This window comes from Taudactylus pleione, unplaced genomic scaffold, assembly GCF_031769625.1.
Source record: "Taudactylus pleione unplaced genomic scaffold, aTauple2 ptg000008l, whole genome shotgun sequence".
Classification (NCBI taxonomy): domain Eukaryota; kingdom Metazoa; phylum Chordata; class Amphibia; order Anura; family Myobatrachidae; genus Taudactylus; species Taudactylus pleione.
This window is the reverse complement of record NW_028284411.1, coordinates 1,568,186-1,587,554: the sequence shown is the minus strand read 5'-3', so window position 1 is coordinate 1,587,554 and position 19,369 is coordinate 1,568,186.

Genomic DNA, 19,369 nt, shown 5'->3' with positions numbered 1-19,369 from the left:
CACTAGAGAGGGAGGGTTAGGCACTAGGGGAGGGTTAGGCACTAGGGAGAGAATTAGACACTAGGGGGAGGGTTAGGGTTAGGCACTAGGGGGAGGGTTAGGCACTAGAGGGAGGGTTAGGGTTAGGCTGCAGGGAGGGAGGGTTAAGTTTAGGGGAAGGGGTAGGGTTACGGTTAGCCTACTTATTGGAAGGTGTCGGCGTATGGCTTATGCCGACAATCTACTCTAAACTTACAAAAAGGTTGAGAGTTCATCCCGAGTTAGAGCCTGCTGTAGCTGTTCTAGGTTAGCTCTAGGCTGCGTGATTGTGATTATTTTTATTTATTATTTATGCCAGTTAGTTATATAGCGCACACATATTGCACAGCGCTTTGCAGAGAATATTTAGCCATTCACATCAGTCCCTGATGCAGTGGAACTTACACTCTATATCTCCTAACAGATTGACACGCACACACATGGGTTCATTTTTGTCAGAAGCCAATGAGCCTACCTGTATGTTGTTGGATTATCGGAAGGAACCAGAGCACCCCAAGGAAACCCACGCAAGCACGAGGAGAATGTACAAACTCCACTAGGTTCAACTATGGAATGGACCAGCAACCAAATCATGAGCGGATAGCGAATGGTGACTGATCCTATTTAAATTCGGAGGAGGGCTAGTTTCAAATTTGAGAATTCTAAAGTAATTGGTTGCATCATCCCTGACATCAGACATCAATAAGTAAGTGATAAATCAGCTTTCCGTCCGCCGGCAGAGTTCCATCACAGCCTACCTCTGTCGTTCCTCTCTTATTGGCCTTCTGACAAGTATAAGTGTGACTGACAGCCACTTCATTCAAACTACTCTGAATTCATATTAAACTCATTTGCAAGTAACAGAGGAGAGAGTTCATCACTGCTGAGATTGTTATTTTTGATTTGAGAAGATTTAGGCTGATTTATTGATCTAATTTATGAGGAGTTTTCTTGTTTTTGTTCTAAGGCAAAACTGAAATTCCAATTTGTTTTTAAAATATTACAAAAAATGAAATGTTTCTATTGTATATGTGTGTGTAAGTATGTGTGTGTGTGTGTAAGTGTATATGTGTCTAAGTATATGTGTGTGTGTAAGTGTATATATGTGTGTAAGTGTATATCTGTGTGTATGTTTGTGCAAGCATATGTGTGTGTGTGCATATGCATGTTTGTGTATATGTATGTGTTGCATACTTATCTACTCTCCTGGAAGTTGCAGGAGACTCCCAAATTTTCTGGCAGCCCCCCACATTCCCGGAAGAGTGTCCGGGTCTCTCGCACCCTACAAACTTCCAAGTGAAGTGGGCAGGGTGGGGAGATATTTGCTTGGAATCGCAGTTCCATAAGGAAGGGGCAGTGCTAAATGATGCAAAAATCTGACACTTAGGGCCTAATTCAGAGCCGCTCGTAAGCGGCAGCTCGTTCGCTCCGAGCGATGTTTGCCCAACTGCGCATGCATACGGATCGTTATACGCATGCGCGAACCAGTCAGTGCGGTCGAAATTCATGTGCTCGCAAAATAGCGAATGCCTGATAATTTGAGTGACAGGAGGAGGCGTATGTGGGTGGTAACGGGGGAGGGTGCTTGAAAACGGGGAGTGGAGATCCGAACGCAGGCGTGCTTAAAGGTCAAAACGGGCATTTTAAGGGTGTGCATAATTAATACAACAGCGTCATTGACCACGTCACTGGGTTATTTTATAGCCAGAACTGCTCGCAAGATTGTGGTAGCAAAAACCAACCCCAAGAATAGCGAGCAGTTCATACCCTGGTCGATGTACTCGATTAATCTAATAAATAGCGGACATGACGTAGGATGCAAGCGGCCAGGGGGCGTATTTTTTCAAAAAACGACCGCAAGTTTTGTTCGCTCATTCAGACCTAGAGGCGTGAACAGACTGCAAAGAGCGAACGGTTGATTTGAATAGCCACCCCTATTTTCTGGACGAGCGAGCGCTAATTGTGTCCGGCTCTGAATCAGGCCATTAGCCCCGTCCCCTCCTTGTGGCTGTTTGATGTGATGGGGCGGGGCCTAAAGTAGGGATGAGCGGGTTCGGTTCCCTGAGAACCGAACCCACCCGAACTTCGGGGATCCGGGGCGATCCGAGCCCAAGCTCGGATCTCCCTGTCTGCCCCGGATCCCTCTCCCGAGGCAAAACCTCGAGATCTGCTGTCGGATCTCGAGGTTTTGCCTCGAGCGGCCATTAAAAAAAAAATGCCTTTGCCTTTAATGGGCAAAGTGCTGATTGGCTGACAGAGCCGTCTGTCACGGCTCTCAGCCAATCAGCATTATGGTGCTCATTTGCATGTAGCACGGACTCGTGAGATCCGTGCTACATGCATCTGTGTGATTGACAGTGACACAGAGCACAGATGGGTCAGTGAGACCCGTCTGTGCTGCTGTGTATTTCAATGACACAGATGCACGCACGGACCAGGAGATCCGTGCTACTTGCATCTGTGTCATTGACACAGAGCACTAACGGGTCCGTGAGACCCGTCTGTGCTGCTGTGGTAAATAAAAAAAAAAAAACCTGTGTAAAAAGAGAAAAAAATGGCGTCCTCCCCCCCAAAAAAAGAGCAACCAGCCCCGGGCATTAGTGACCCAGTGCTGGGTGTGCTTAAATACAGGGGACAAACGACATAGGGGTCCCCTGTACTTAAACACAACCAGCACCGGGCTAGTCAGAACCAGAGCTGGTTGCCAAAATACGGGGGACAAACGACGTAGGGGTCCCCCGTATTCTGCGCAACCAGCTCTGGGCTCTGATCCGGTCCTGGTTCTGGAAATACAGGGGAAAAAAATGAGTAGGGTTCCCCTGTATGTTCCAGAACCAGCACTGGACTTTTTCTAGCGGGGGGCTGATGCCACAGCCAGGGGAGCCCTTTCACCGGGCCCCCCAGCCGCAGCATCAGCCCTGACCGCTAGTCAGCCCAGGCCGGGGATCCCTGGAGAGCTGGGGACCCCCCCAATAAAGGGGTCACCCTCTCCAGGGCACCCCAGGCCCAGGCTGATAGCCCGGGGCCATCCCCGCCACCCCTGGTGGCGGTGGGTGGCGGGTTGATTGTGTGGTGTGGTGTAAATAAAGAATATCAAACATTGTCTTTACAAGTAGAACTGCAAGTCCCAGCAAGCCTGCCCCGCATGCTGGTACTTGGAGAACCACAAGTACCAGCATGCAGGGCATTAAGGGCCCACTAGTACCTGTAGTTCACCTGTAAAAAAATGTTTAAAAAAAACACAGGACACACACACCGTGACAGTATAAGTTTATTAAACATACATACACACACACACACACACACACATGTACACATACTCACCTATGTAACCCTGTAGCATCGGTCCACTTGTCCGGTAAAGTATCCATAGGGGACCTGTGAAAAAAAACATACTCACCATCTCCTATGCGAGGTTCTGTCCTCTTCGTTCCAAAGTAGGCATCCCCGGACTTGGCAAAAAAAAAAAAACGAAAACGCGATCCACGAACTTAGTACCGTTCTATAGAACGGTACTTCCCGAATGAGAGCTTAGCGGCGGGGTATCACCATGGAAACCCCGCTGCTAAGCGTTCATTGGCTGAGAGAGGCCATCTCCCGTCTCTCTCAGCCAATGAACGGCTCCCTCCATTGTAGTCAATGCTGGGAGCCGCAAGGTTATTAAAGTTTACCCTGCGGTTCCCACCATTGACTACAATGGAGGGAGCCGTTCATTGGCTGAGAGACGGGAGATGACCTCTCTCAGCCAATGAACGCTTAGCAGCGGGGTTTCCATGGTGATACCCCGCCGCTAAGCTCTCATTCGGGAAGTACCGTTCTATAGAACGGTACTAAGTTCGTGGATCGCGTTTTCGTTTTTTTTTTTTGCCAAGTCCGGGGATGCCTACTTTGGAACGAAGAGGACAGAACCTCGCATAGGAGATGGTGAGTATGTTTTTTTTCACAGGTCCCCTAGGGATACTTTACCGGACAAGTGGACCGATGCTACAGGTTACATAGGTGAGTATGTGTACATGTGTGTGTGTGTATGTATGTTTAATAAACTTATACTGTCACGGTGTGTGTGTCCTGTGTTTTTTTAAACATTTTTTTTACAGGTGAACTACAGGTACTAGTGGGCCCTTAATGCCCTGCATGCTGGTACTTGTGGTTCTCCAAGTACCAGCATGCGGGGCAGGCTAGCTGGGACTTGCAGTTCTACTTGTAAAGACAATGTTTGATATTCTTTATTTACACCACACCACACAATCAACCCGCCACCCACCGCCACCAGGGGTGGCGGGGATAGCCCCGGGCTATCAGCCTGGGCCTGGGGTGCCCTGGAGAGGGTGACCCCTTTATTGGGGGGGTCCCCAGCTCTCCAGGGATCCCCGGCCTGGGCTGACTAGCGGTCAGGGTTGATGCTGCGGCTGGGGGGCCCGGTGAAAGGGCTCCCCTGGCTGTGGCATCAGCCCCCCGCTAGAAAAAGTCCAGTGCTGGTTCTGGAACATACAGGGGAACCCTACTCATTTTTTGTCCCCTATATTTCCAGAACCAGGACCGGATCAGAGCCCAGAGCTGGTTGCGCAGAATACAGGGGACCCCTACGTCGTTTGTCCCCCGTATTTTGGCAACCAGCGCTGGTTCTGACTAGCCCGGTGCTGGTTGTGCTTAAGTACAGGGGACCCCTACGTCGTTTGTCCCCTGTATTTAAGCACACCCAGCACTGGGTTACTAATGCCCGGGGCTGGTTGCTCTTTTTTGGGGGGGTGCACGCCATTTTTTTCTTTTTTTACACAGGTTTTTTTTTTTTTTTTTACCACAGCAGCACAGACGGGTCTCACGGACCTGTCATTGCTCTGTGCCAATCACACAGATGCATGTAGCACGGATCTCCCGGGTTCGTGCTACATGCAAATGGGCACCATAACGCTGATTGGCTTCCTGTCTGCCACTGCAGTGCCACTCCTAGATGGGCCACGTGTTTGTGCCGCCCCCTTGTGTCGCTTAGCATAGTCATCCAGCTTCCTCGGTACAACCTTTTGGCCTAAAAACAATATTGTGAGGTGTGAGGTGTTCAGAATAGAGTGGAAATGAGTGGAAATTAATGTTATTGGGGTTATTAATAGCGTAGGAACAAAAAAAGGCCCATTTATGTGATTTTAGCGTTTTTTTTTTATTTTTTAAGAAAAAATCCAGATCCAAAACACAAAACCCAGAACCCAAAACACGGAAGGGTGGTTTTGGCAAAACCAATCCAGATCCAAAACACGAAGAAAGATCCAGATCCAAAACCAAAACACAAAACACGAAAAGTGTCCGGTGCACACCCCTAGCCTAAAGACATAAGAGCCCAGCCCTGCCCCTCAAAGGGATCGGCTGCATCTCCTCTCTGGGCTTCTCCCGGGGTGGAGATTTTAAATGTCGGCAAGTATGGTGTATTGGGATTTCTACATGAACATTTTCCAGCCTTCTTATTCTATTTATTTTATTATGGATATTATGGGGTAAATTTTCTAAGAGTCGAGTCTGATCGAGTTTGTTTTTTTATTAACTAAATTGCAATGCTGAAACTCGGATGATTTGAGGCTTCTGAAACTCTCCAATTTACTAAGAAGCGAGTTTTCCGATGGTCTATTAGATCGAGATTTCTCACCCAAGATGCAAGTGTCTTCTTGCAGCCAAACTCTCCCAAACAAGCAGCCTGCACATATCAGTGAGATAGGCTGCTTGTGATTTATACCTGGAAAAATTAATTTAAAGTAGGGGTGTGCATCGGCCACTTTTCGTGTTTTGTGTTTTGGTTTTGGATCTGGATCTTTCTTCGTGTTTTGGATCTGGATTGGTTTTGCCAAAACCACCCTTCCGTGTTTTGGGTTCTGGGTTTTGTGTTTTGGATCTGTATTTTTTTGAAAAAAAGCATAAAAACAGCTAAAATCACAGAATGTGTTGATTTTTCTGCTCCTATGCTATTATTAACCTCAAAAACCTTAATTTCCACTCATTTCCAGTCTATTCTGAACACCTCACACCTCACAATAGTGTTTTTATGTCCAAAAGGTTGCACCGAGGTAGCTGGATGACTATGCTAAGCGACACGAGTGGGCGGCACAAACACGTAACCCATCTAGGGGTGGCACTGCAGTGGCAGACAGGATGGCAGTTTGAAAAACTAGGCCCCAAACAGTACATAATGCAAAGAAAAAAAAGAGGTGCAAGATGGAATTGTCCTTGGGCCCTCCCACCCACCCTTATGTTGTATAAACAGGACATGCACACTTTAACAACCAATAATTTCAGCGCCAGGGTCTGCCACACGACTGTGGCTGAAATGATTGGTTCGTTTGGGCCCCCACAAAACAAGCTGGCAATTAATCTGGCCCTGCACAAACTGGCTCTACGGCGGCAAGATGTCGTCCTCATCCTCCTCATCCACCGATTCCTCACCCTCTTCAGTGTTGTGTACATCCTCATCCTCACAGAGTATTAATTCGTCCCCGCAGGAATCCACCACCACAGGTCCCTCTGTACGTTCTGGAGGCTGGTCTCCCTGGAAAAGTTGATAATTCATTTTTATGAACATCATCTTCTCCACATTTTGTGGAAGCAACCTCCAACGCCTTTTGCTGACAAGGTTCCCAGCTGCACTAAACACTCTTTCGGAGTACACACTGGAGGGGGGGCAACTCAGGTAAAATAGAGCCAGTTTGTACAGGGGCCTCCAAATTGCCTCTTTTTCCTGCCAGTACATGTATAGACTGTCTGACAAGCCTACTTGGATGCTGTCACTGATGTAATCCTTTAACAGACAGACGCACGCTTGTCGCTGCTGCTTTGAGGATGCAGGTGCGGCTACTGCCCACACATTTCACAAAGACAGGAAAAAAAAGAAGAATTTTTTTATTGTTTGTGAAGCGCACTTTGAGGGTTACACCACCCTTTAACAGACAGACGCACGCTTGTCGCTGCTGCTTTGAGGACAGTATCATATGCAGTGACAGTAGACTTGTCAGAAATTGTTGGCACGTCTTTCAGTCCAGTCCAGATGTCCAAACCGGCCCTTGACTTATGACACAGGCGCACGCTTGGCGCTGCTACTGTGTTGATGCACATGCGGCTACATCGCACACAAGTCACAAACACAAAAAAAATAGTTTTTTATTTTTTGGAGCACTTTGAGGGTTACACCACCCTTTAACAGACAGACGCACGCTTGTCACTGCTGCTTTGAGGATGCAAGTGCGGCTACAGCCCACACAATTCACAAACACAGAAAAAAAAAGAAGAATTTTTTTATTGTTTGTGGAGCGCACTTTGAGGGTTACACCACCCTTTAACAGACAGACGCACGCTTGTCGCTGCTGCTTTGAGGATGCAGGTAGAATCTAGATGGGATTTGGAACCGGGGACACACTACCTCCATCAATTGTCTAAATCCCACTGCACTAATGGTGGATACCGGACGCACGTCTAACACCAACATAGCAGTCAAGGCCTCAGTTATACGTTTTGCTTCAGGATGACTGCTGTCCTACTTCATCCTCATCGCTAGGAACTGTTGAAGGGTCAATAGTTTAGTAAAAGTAGTGGTGTTCCTACTTCCTCTCTGGGATGATGAACAACTCCCAGCAGCAGCAACAGCACTAGGAGGAAGTGGTTCTTGATCTTTCCCTATTTTATTTTTATCGGAGAAAGTTTGGTCCTCCATTTATGTTATATTGATATATACGTGCGGCTAAGGCGCACACAAACACATAAAATATTTTTTTATTTTTGCTGGAGAGTAGTGCACTTTGTGGGTTACACCACCCTTTAAGAAATGAGCCAGCCGGCTCTTTACTTATGGGACACTGGCGCACGCTTGGCGCTGCTCCATTGTTGATGCACGTGCAGCCACAGTGCACACAATTCACAAACACAGAAAATATTTTTTTATTTGCTTTGGAGTGTACTTTGGGGGTTACTGCACCCTTTAACGGTCAAGCCAGCCGGCCCTTTACTTATGACACAGGCGCACGCTTGGCACTACTTTGTTGATGCACGTGCGGCTACTGCGCACACAATTCACAAACACAGAAAATATTTTTTTATTTGGTTTGGAGTGTACTTTGGGGGTTACAGCACCCTTTAACGGTCAAGCCAGCCGGCCCTTTACTTATGACACAGGCGCACTCTTGGCACTACTTTGTTGATGCACGTGCGGCTACTGCGCACACAATTCACAAACACAGAAAAAATATTTTTTTTTTTAGCACTTGGGGGGAGCACCCCTGACGGACAGAGCACCACCTGGACAACACTACAGCACCCCTTTAGGACTGGGACACTGCACAGGACTTTGGAGTGGACACAACTGACTCCACAACACAGTCCAGCCGCCCCTATGGACTTTGAAGTAGTGGACACAGCCCCTATGGACAACAGCAGCACAGCACAACACAGCCAGCCCCTATGGAATTTGAAGTAGTGGACACAGCCCCTATGGACAACAGCAGCACAGCGCAGCACAACACTACTCTGCACTACACTACACTACACTCCACTACACAGCCCAGCCCGCCCTAACTCCCACCCTCCCTCTTCACTGTCCACAGCCGAGTGAGAAAATGGCGCCGATGCGGGTACCTTATATAGGATCCAAAACCCGCGAGACCCGGAAGGCGGGATGATGAAGTTTTGCCTCGATTTCAGATCCGAGTCAGGCAGGAAAAGTCGAGCCTGACTCGGATCGGCCTTGGATCGGGGGAGCGCGGGGGGGGTCGGATTTCAGAAATCCGAACCCGCTCACCCCTAATTTAAAGTTAATGTTTTTTAAAAATTTTGTAGTGTTCCTCCCCCAAAAAGCATAACCAGCCCCAGACTGCTCAACCAGTAGGGGTCCCCCTAATTTAAAACCAGCACTGGGCTCAAATCCATCCAGGGTGTAATGCCACATCCAGGGGACCCTTTCACTGGGTCTCCCCAGCCAAAGCAATATCACCCCAAGCTGGTCAGCCCAAGCCTGGGATCTCAGGGGAGGTGGGGACCCCCCAATAAAGGGGTCCCCCCTCTCCCGAGCACCCCAGGCTTATGCTGAAGCACAAGGCTCTTCCCCACTCCTGCACGGGGATAAATGTGGTAAAAATAGATAGAAACTATTGTTTTTTACAGTGGAACTACAGTTGCCAGCATGCCTGCCCTTTGGCACTTATGGAACTAAAAGTGCAGCAGACGGTCTGCTGGGCCTGGAGTCCCGGGCCTGGAAAGAGCAGGAGCCCGGTGACAGCAGAGCAGAAGATATGAATTGGGCTCCGGCAGCCTGGGAGAAAACACGCCGCTGACGGTATTTGAAATATGGCACCATCCGCGAGCCATTACAGCTCACGGGCTGGCAGCCAATCAGGAGTGGCTGCGATGGCTGCTTCTGAATGGCTGCTGGCACACGAGTTGTGATTGGCTCACAGCTAACGACATAATTGAAATGCCGCCGGCAGCACTGTTACTCCCCGGCTGCCTGTATATCTGCATCGCTGTCTCCCGGTCCGCTGAAGAAACAAGGTAGGACTCGGACTATGCCCCTCCACCTAGTGCAGCTAGCCTTCCCTACCCTAACCTCCTACTCCAGCCAGCCTTCCCTATGCTCCCCTTGTCCAGTCAGCCTTCTCTGTCCTGTGCCCCCCAGGCCAGCCAGCCTTTCCTGCCCTGTGCTCTCCCTATTCAAGCCAGCCATCTCTGCCCCGTGCTCCTTCCTGGGCAGCCAGCCTTTGTTGCCTTGTGCTCCCCCCTAATCAAGTCATTCTTCCCTGCCCTGTCCCCCCTTCCCAGTCCAGCCTTCCCTGCCCTGTGTCTCCCCCCTAGTACACCTAACCTTCCCTGACCTGCCACCACCCTAGTCCAGTCAGCTTTTCCTGCACTGTGCCCCCCAATTATGGTCCAGCCTTCCCTGCCCAGTGCACCCCCAATCCAGCCTTTTCTGTGCCCTCCCAGTCCAGGCTTCCCAGCCCTGTGTCCCCATGTCCATCCTTCCTTCCCGACGCCCAAACTTTGAAATTATTAAACTGGTTTACTCACCAATTGATGTCCCACCTCCCAGTGTAACTCCACCCACATTATACACAGCTCCACCCACCTCTGCTCCATCCCCCAGGGGGGCCCTGCCTATTTTGTCAGTACCGGGCCCCACGATTTCTGATGGCAGCCCTGTTGGCACCCGTACCCTGCTGTAATAAAAAATAGTGAAAAAACCATAAGACACACACAACGTAGTAAGTACAATTTTGTTACATACCTACCACACTCACACATACCTGCTGCCAGCTGTTCTGTCCCCTTCTCCAAGTAGAATTCCAATGGGTGTAGCTGTAAAAAAAATCCTATACTCACTTAAGTCCTTGTGCTGGTCTCCGTATCATCTACGGGTCTTGGCAAAATGAAAAAACGACTGTCCCGTTCCTCTCTGACAAGTATAGGTATATGTGTTATCACATATACCTATACTACGCGGAATGACAGAAAACGCTACTCTTCTGAAATTCACACGCCCCGCCAGCCAATCATTGGCTGCTCTACATGTAGCAACCGCTCATTGGCTGTGACCCACATGTTGTAGAGTGAGAGGCATGTGGGTCATATCCAAGCAAGTTTGGTCAATGGTGACTTTATTCAAGTTTGCGATCTCACCCGAGTTTTTCAGTGAAAAATTTGCAATCTCACCCGAGTTTGGTTTTAGTAAATTTGCGAGTTGAAAAAAATGCCCAAACTCACCTGAGATCTTGACCAAACTCGAATCTTAGCAAATTTACCCCTGTGGATCTGATTCAGAGGTGTACACATTGCAGATTATTGCCACAGTCGAGCAATTAATTTGATACTGCTCATGTATCTAAGGGGTCCATTCGTTATTATCAGGGCCACCGCTAAATACCCAGCTGCGAGTAGCAGCATTGGATACAAAATCACCGGAGAAATTCAATATCGCTTCAGTGCGGAGACAGCTGGTCCGAAAATCCGCCATCTCCTCTACCCTCTTCTTCCGTAGCAGTGAAAGTAAGCACTGCCGTGTCTGACTCAGCAGTGCTAGTGCACCAACGAGAACTGGGCAGCCGGACAGGGGCGGAGGGATTCGAAAGGATACCTCTTCCCAAACTGGAACTCCTTCCCATATGCAAGGAGCAGGGGGGTAGGATCTGAAGATGACGAATGCTCCCGCAGTCAAGTTCCAAAAATATTGTATTTTTGGAGCTTGATGAATTTAGGTCACCACATTAGTGTATGGGAACAGCGGGAAAGATCGGGGCAAAAAGGTACAATATTACTTTTATAATGAATAGCTCCAATCATTTTCATCTACAAAAGTAGATGAAATGATTTCACATGCTTTTGTATAAATTAAGTAATGATGAATGGACCCGTTAGTCACACCGCGCATGCGTCCTAATTGTGTCCGTAAAGAGTTGCAGTTGTAATTTCAGGTGCACGCACGGAGAAGTGTATTGAAAATGTAGTGTGTGTTCCTAAGTGGTGACAGGAAGGTGCCTTAGTGACCGCATGGACATGGTCAGCCCAGGGCCGGTGCTAGGGTGTACGTTGCCCCCCCTGCAAACTACATTTGCGCTGTCTCTCCCATAGTTTTTGAGGTCGATTGCCATCCCTGTTCCTGAGACTTCTGGCTCTGATTACTATCTGTGGATTTCAGTGACTTCTGGCTCTGACTCCTCGCTGGATTGTATTGTATTCCAGACTACAACTCTCTCGCTGTTAGTCTTCTACATTGTGATTTACACTGAAGTCCTGCAGTCTCTCAGATACTGGCCTGCCTCAGTCGTGGTAGACCATAGGCAAATAATGGGTGGAGGATGTGTGGTGCACCTGGGCCTCTGGGTCCTGGGAGACCACACACCACACACCCGGGACCCAGAGCATACTTCGGTTAGCAATAGGGTCCCTCTGTGACTGATGCCATCTTTGCAGTGATATCTTTGGGAAGTTGGTGTACATTGAAATCAAAGACCATCTTGCCAAATATCACAAAGAGGTTAGCGTCGGTCACAGAACATAGGGGGTGCTGCATGGAAGAGGGGGGTCGTTGCCCCACTGGGGCATTAATAAGGCCATGTTTCTGGATGCTGTTTTGTAGATTTCAGTCCTAAAGGCTGTAGACAGTCACCTCTCTGCTTTTATCCTTCTCAGTGTCACTGTACAGCCCTGTCACAGCACTGTGATATTTGGTGTTTCTCCTTCTTAGGGCGGAATTCAATTCTCTCCAGCCCCTATCGCGCCCGACGGAGCTATTCTATTCTTGCTCCTGTCGGGCGCGATCAGCTGCCAAGCGCTACACTTCAGCTCGCAGACCCTGGGGGATGAGAGCTGAAATGTGCGAAAAGTGACATGCTTGGGCGCCCAAACATCACTTTTCGCGATCGCGCCCAGCACTTTGGTCGGGTTTAGCTGCTTTACGCGGCTAAACCTGACCTCTATGGGCGCGATCAGCGTGAAATTCTGGCACAATTGAATAGCGGCCCGCGATCTCCTGTCACTTTAGACGGGAGATTCGGGCCGCGAAATCAATTGAATTCCGCCCTTAGTGTCACTGTACAGGGTTGGGTACAGGATGCTGGCACTCGGTGTCCTGGCGGTCAGAATCTGGATGCCGGCATCCCAACAGGGTAAGTATCCTAACCCTACCCCTAAACCTAACCCTCCCTTCCCCACAACCTACACCTAACTCCCCCCCCCCCCGCCCGCAGCCTAAACCTATTCTCCCAACTAGTGCCTGACCCTAACCCTCCCCATAACCCCACGACTTACCGTCGGGAAGCAGCAAGTCAGGATGTTGGTGGCTGGATTCTGACTGTTGTGGGGATTCTGGTGCCGGCATTCTGACATCTGGGACTTCAGCTACATCCTCAGTGTACAGCCCCGTCACAGCAGAGTGCTATTTGCAGCCATAGCTCTGTTTAAGGAAAATGATTCATTCAGAGAGATGACACATTCATTGAGAACATTTAATTGGCTCTTAAGAAACATATTTAACAAGAAGAATAAGAAAAATAGAAACATCGCAGGTGACTGCTGAGGCTTCTCTTCAAGAAATTATTAGCAACGTTTAAAATGACAATTTTTAAGATGGAAATTATGTCCCACACAAAGTTCATTTATAGGTTTATAGGATTTCCTCAAATAACTTCAGAGTAAGGGATGGAGGAGAGCCTCAGGCCTTATAGTGATATAATGGTGCATCCAAGTACATATTGGGTCTCATTCAGACCCTTTCGCAAGCGCCGATACGCTCGCAACCGGGTCGATGGTCCCCACAGAGCATGCGCACGATGAAGCCGGCTCCTTCATGCGCATGCGCGAGACCCAGCTAGCGACGGGCGCTCGTAGCAGATGGGGCGAGCTGTCGATGTTGAGTGACAGCTCGCCCCGTTTGCTGGGTGGGCCAGGGGCGTGCCCGGCAAAACGGAGGCATTCCAGTCAGAACGCTTGCCATTTGGGGGCGGCTCCACTGACATCATTGATAATGTCAGTGGGGAACTTCCTGCTCAAACAGAGCAGGAAGTTCCCTGGGGCTTACTAGTGCCCAGACCCTACCTTAGGGTCTGGTCGTAAGCCCCGATGGTCGCGATGGTCACCCACAGCTTAGCTTACGACCTGGAGGCAGCACTTCCAAACAAGAAGTGCCTGCCCTCATTCAGAGTGAGCGATCGCTTCTTGTGATCAACTCTGAATGAGGGCCGTTATTTCACAAGTGTTTGACTGGTGTTAAATTAAAAAAGGTCAGATTCATTAAGTTAATATGAGTCTTTCAAAAGAGAATTGTGTGCACTAACCTATGATAAATTTTAGCAGGACCTTAATCCCACAGAGAAGCCCACAGGCTTCTGCACAGAGAAGGTGATTCAACCGAGGACGGAATTGCAAAGTCGCACACAAGCAGCTGTGTAATTCAGTCCTTGCAAATATGCAAATACAGCAGGAGGTGTCTGTGACTGCAGCGCTGCGACCAATGTCGCAGGCTGGCATAACCATGGCGACCATTGGCCGCGATGATGGACGGTGCCGGCCAGCTGAGTATGCCTCAGCTTATACAGGCTGTCCAGCTTGCAAGGCTAGCAAACTGCCGCTGTGGAGGCAGATCCTGGCATTACCACTGCAGGAAAACGAGGGTGATGCCCCCATTTCCGGGAATGCCAGCCGTCTCCGCCCCCACCTGTTTCAGAGGTGGATGCACGCATCCGAGATGCACTGCGCATGAATTCCAATGGTTACTGCAGAGGGACGCAGACCAGAATTGCATGGAGAGCTTAGCAATTCTTATGAGCATTCCTGGGACTGAGACTGTCCTCGGCAGGTGTGTGGGTGTCAGGGACTGTCTCAAAAGATGCAGTTCCACTGGCACAAGCGGCCATGTACTATCCGACGTTCTGAGTAAAGATAAGGCTGCTCTAATGTCTTATGGTGCGGACGACACCCGATTAATGGTGCGACTATTGCACACATCATGAAATTAGAGGCTCAGCCGCAGTGGCGGGTTGGGCCGGGGGGCAGGGTGCCATGTGCCCCCCGGGCCGCAGCGTCATGCGGGCCGTGGGCCGTCTGTGTCACCGCGTGTGTAGCACTGACCGGACGGAGTTCAGTCAGCACTACACAAGTGACAAACACACAGCCTCCGGAGCCGGCAGCTGTGTGTTTGTTGTGATCAGCAGCCAATGAGAGTCTGACAGACTCTCATCGGCTGCTGCTCCCATTGCCAGAGCCGGACATCTTCTGGCTCCCGCAGTGGGTAATGGGAGTGACGCGTCACTCCCATGACGCGTCACTCCCATAATGCAAAGCAGCGGACGAAGGAGCTGATCTCGGCGGCGGGACCAGGAGCAGGAGCGGGTGTCAGGTAAGTGTTTTTATTTTTTATATTATGTGTGTCTAGTGCGGGGGGTCTGGCACTATAAGGAGACCACTACTGGGAGCACTACAAAGGGGAGGACTACTACTACTGGGGGCGCTACAAGGGGAGGACTACTACTACTGGGGGCACTACAAGGGGGGGACTACTACTACTGGGGGCACTACAAGGAGGGGGGAATACTACTACTGGGGCACTACAAGGAGGGGACTACTACTACTGGGGGCACTACAAGGGGGGGACTACTACTACTGGGGGCACTACAAGGGGGGGACTACTACTGGGGGGGCTACTACTAGGGGCACAACAAGGGGACTACTACTAGGGGCATTGCATAGGGGGGAGGGGACTACTACTAGGGGCACTACATAGGGAGAGGGGATTACCACTGGGGGCACTGCATCGAGGGACCACTGCTGGGGGCTCTATATAGAGGGCAATAGTGGGGGTACTGCATAGGGGGAAGACTACAACTGGGAGCACTATTTAAGGGGCACTGCATAAGGGTTACCACTACTGGGGGCACTATATAAGGGGCTTACTACTGGGGGCACAAGGGGCACTGCATAGGGGGGATCACTACTGGGGGCACTACTCGAGGCCTGCATAAGGGTGTCCTCTCCTGAGGGGGGGGGGGCGCCGTAGCACGCACGTTCTTTCGGGCAGCCTGGCTACACGCTACTCCTCTACCAGGGCCGCCTGCATGCATTTGCCCCCCAGGCTAAAAGTTGCCAGCCAGCCCCTGCTCAGCTGGTAGGCCTCTCAGTAAGGAGCCCATTGGCTGAGTATTAGCATACACTAACCTGCCCCCCCTACCATCCAGGGAAGGTACAGGCCGGTTGGCGGAGTAACTCTGAGATGGTGCCTTGCCATTGTGCAGAGGAGTAACTAGAATTGATAGCTCCCATGATAAATAAAGAAAATGGCACCCCTTGAAAACTGTTCTTTGCAATTATGTTTGAATACTTATATTAGTACACAGACACACACTGGAAACACAAATTATGGAAGCACAAAAGCAAAAATATCAACTTGACAGGGATGAATACCACGTGCACAGATACACTACTGTGAATAGGAAATATTAAATGAATAGCTGGGAGCCTGGGAGCCGCCTAGTCCCCCAAAGGCTTTAGGATCTTTGATTGTGGTAATTGCATTTTAGCTGTTTTTTTAACTCTCTTGCCAAAAGATGAGATTGAAATGTTAGGTTTCTAAAGTAGAAAATGTGTTTTATTCCATCAGCGTCACTCTTAGTTACTCATCTGCCAACACACTACACAATGATGTTTTTATGAAGTGCTCTTAGATAAGTCTGCGTGCCCTCCCTCCTATGATTTCAAAGGTTGGATTGCGCGCTCTCGGTGTAAATGTATACATATATATATATTTGAATTTGTGGTATCGCTTGACTGAAAAATAAAATGTTTTATCAAGGCTTCTCTCAATAAAAAATATAATATTTAATAAAAAACATGTATCACATTAACAACACACAACATAAACCTTCTATCGGATGAGGTGTTGTCATGTGTGCAAACCACTTCATACTAACATAAAATAAAGACACTGAGACATGGATTTGTCAGATAACTTGATGGCGATTTATTGGAGCAATAAATTTATTATTTATTTATTATTTATTAAAGGTTGTATGGTGGCAAAGAAAGGACGGCCAGAAATCAGCCAAATCTGCTATGCCCACACACAAACAACAAAAGGCATAGCAGGCGTAGATCGCCCAGAGTGCATACACATAACTATGTAAATCATATCAACAACAAAAGGTAACGCTCAGCCTCTATCTTGACTTCCCACCCGTTTAGGTGGTGATACTGCCCCCCGTTAGGTTGGTACAGCCAACTACCAGTCAACAGAAGGGAGCGCCCTTAATCATAATTGCACCCAGACTGGTGACCTGCCATTCTTTTCTGCCACAGCAAGGTTCTGCTTATAGAACCGCTGCACCGTCACCATACCAAGGACTACCCCAATAACGCCAACTCCTCAAAAAGATCCCCAATAAACCATGACAAACCCTCCTCTGTTAAATGGACTCCGTCAGCCCTATATAAATCAATAAAACAAAATTGAATGTTCTTATGGTAAATGACACGGCCATAATTGGCCATCACAAATTTGGCTACTGCAAAGTTAAGCTTCTTCCTAGCTTCGTCAATAGCAGGAAAACTCCTAACCCCACGCCAGACCTGTCGAAGTACAATGCAAGACCACAGTAATTTACACGAGGGCCAGGCTGATAGCACCCTAGCCAAATCGTTGACAATATCAACTCGTAATTCAACAGTGGACCTCCGCCCTAAGTCGTTGCCTCCTACCCAGAAAATATGTGAGTGGCCTATAACCCAAATGTCCTGCGTGTCAAAGAGTAATCCTAAAGGTTGAGGAAAGCAGTAAAGAAAAATTAGTAATTGTAATAAAACAATAAAATTTTATGGTGTATTAGTGGGATCTGATAGAACATAAGTGAGTATCTGCCAAAAAGAAAAATTTTCTATTGGTCGCCGACTTTACTATTTAAAGTGGCTAAGACAAACAAAAGACACAAAGGGGAAGAATGGGTGCGGGGGCGAAATGGGAAAAAACAGGTGAACTCTGCAAGAGGTAAAATAAAAACCTGCTGAGGGATGGACTATGAATTAAATGATTGAGAATAGCTGAATTGAATCCGTCAGTTCATGTAAAAATTGTTAAATCCCTCAAGACTCCCATTGCCAGCAATGGCGAGTTGCTAATCCCGAGTAGGACAGACAGGGTTAACAGACAAGACAAGACAAGACAGGACAGTACAGGAGACAAGACAAAAAACCAGGCAAGCATAAAATATAAACGTCACAAGAACACACTGTTACATGATTTTAAACAAAGGACCTTAAAGCCTAGGTCTAATGTAACTTTATATAACTATCCGATTTCCAACATCCCAGGGCCTTAAGTGCTCATGCCGAGAAACCCGCAGCTGCCGCCGAAGTTGCGGCTCCAATCCGAAACGGGTGTGTACCAAAATCCTGAGGCAGGAGGACTAAACCTGATACACACCTCTTCAAAACCAACCAAACTGGTATTTGGTAAGTGGAGTCCTGTCCAAATGCATGAGCCATGAACCAGGGACATCCGGCCATAATAATGCGTAGCACATAGCTAGTGCCACAGGGCAGATCCGTTCGTCCTTAGACGTACTCAACGAGATCCACCAACCTTACCAGCCTGGTCGGTCTTTGACCGCCTTACATTGGCCGAGATATCCGAGAGGAGCATGGTGGCATCAACCCATTTGGAAGATGCCACCAGCTCTGATACCCGCAAGGCGCTGTGAAAAGCCATTGAAAACTCCAATTGGATCAGGACCGCCTCGTACTTGGTAAGAGCAACTCCGTGAACTGCCCCCAATACTGCTGGAAGCAAATGAGCGTCCACAGGTTTCCTACGGTCAGCTACTGGCCGGGAGACCCGGTCCCCACCCTGTAAAGCCTTCATGATCAGAACGCTTTTTGTAAAGTCAGGCTGTCCCTTCAACTTACAATAAAATGCAATACCTGCCAAAGAGCGCGTAACAGAAGCCCTGGATCTGCCAGCCAAATGGAGACTCCAAATAAAAGAAAGTATCGAATGATGCTGACTCTTACCTACCTGCCTGCTGCTACGGGAATAATTTTCTCGTTAATTCCATGCCTGACGGTATGCTCGCAACGTGGAGGAGGCTAGAGACTGTTCTGCTAAGCCCCCATGCCAGCTTGATCACCTGCCAAAAATAAGAGGGGGATTCCAAAGATTGGAATTCAGGCCACTGACAACGTGACAACGCATCGGCTATCTCATTCTCCACCCCAGGAACGTGTCGTGCCTTAAACATGATGTTACAGCGCAAATGTGAGCACCAGCTGCGCTAGCAAACGCAAAACCAGCAGGGAAGCCGCGCGTTGCCGACTGATCGCATGGGCCACGCCCAGGTTGTCACACCTGATAATGATGCTGCGATTGCGTAACCGTTTCCCCCAGATTTCAAGGGAAACCATTATAGGAAAAAGTTCGAGAAGGAGCAAGCCCTTAGTCAAACCCTTTCCCTCCAATTCCTCCGGCCAACGACCAACACACCAGGAACCATCGAGGTAGCAACCGAACCCCGTGGCGCCTGCTGCGTCGGTGAACAGCTGCAGCCGCAAATTGTCAGCGGCTGGAGACATCCACAACCGAACGCCATTAAAATCCTGAAGAAACGAAACCCAGACAGAGAGTTCCCGCTTAATCTCTGAGGATAAATGTAGCAAATGTCTTGGTTTAGTGACCCCAGCCGTGGCCCTTCCCAGCTTACACGAAAAAACTCTGCTCATTGGTATGACCTTACAGGCGAAGTTTAACAGGCCCAGGAGGGATTGCGCCTGCCGCAGGGTAATTCTACTGGAAGCCACGCACTCCACAATGGCATTGCGCAACTTGTTGACCTTGTCGAGAGGAAGGCGGCAAGTG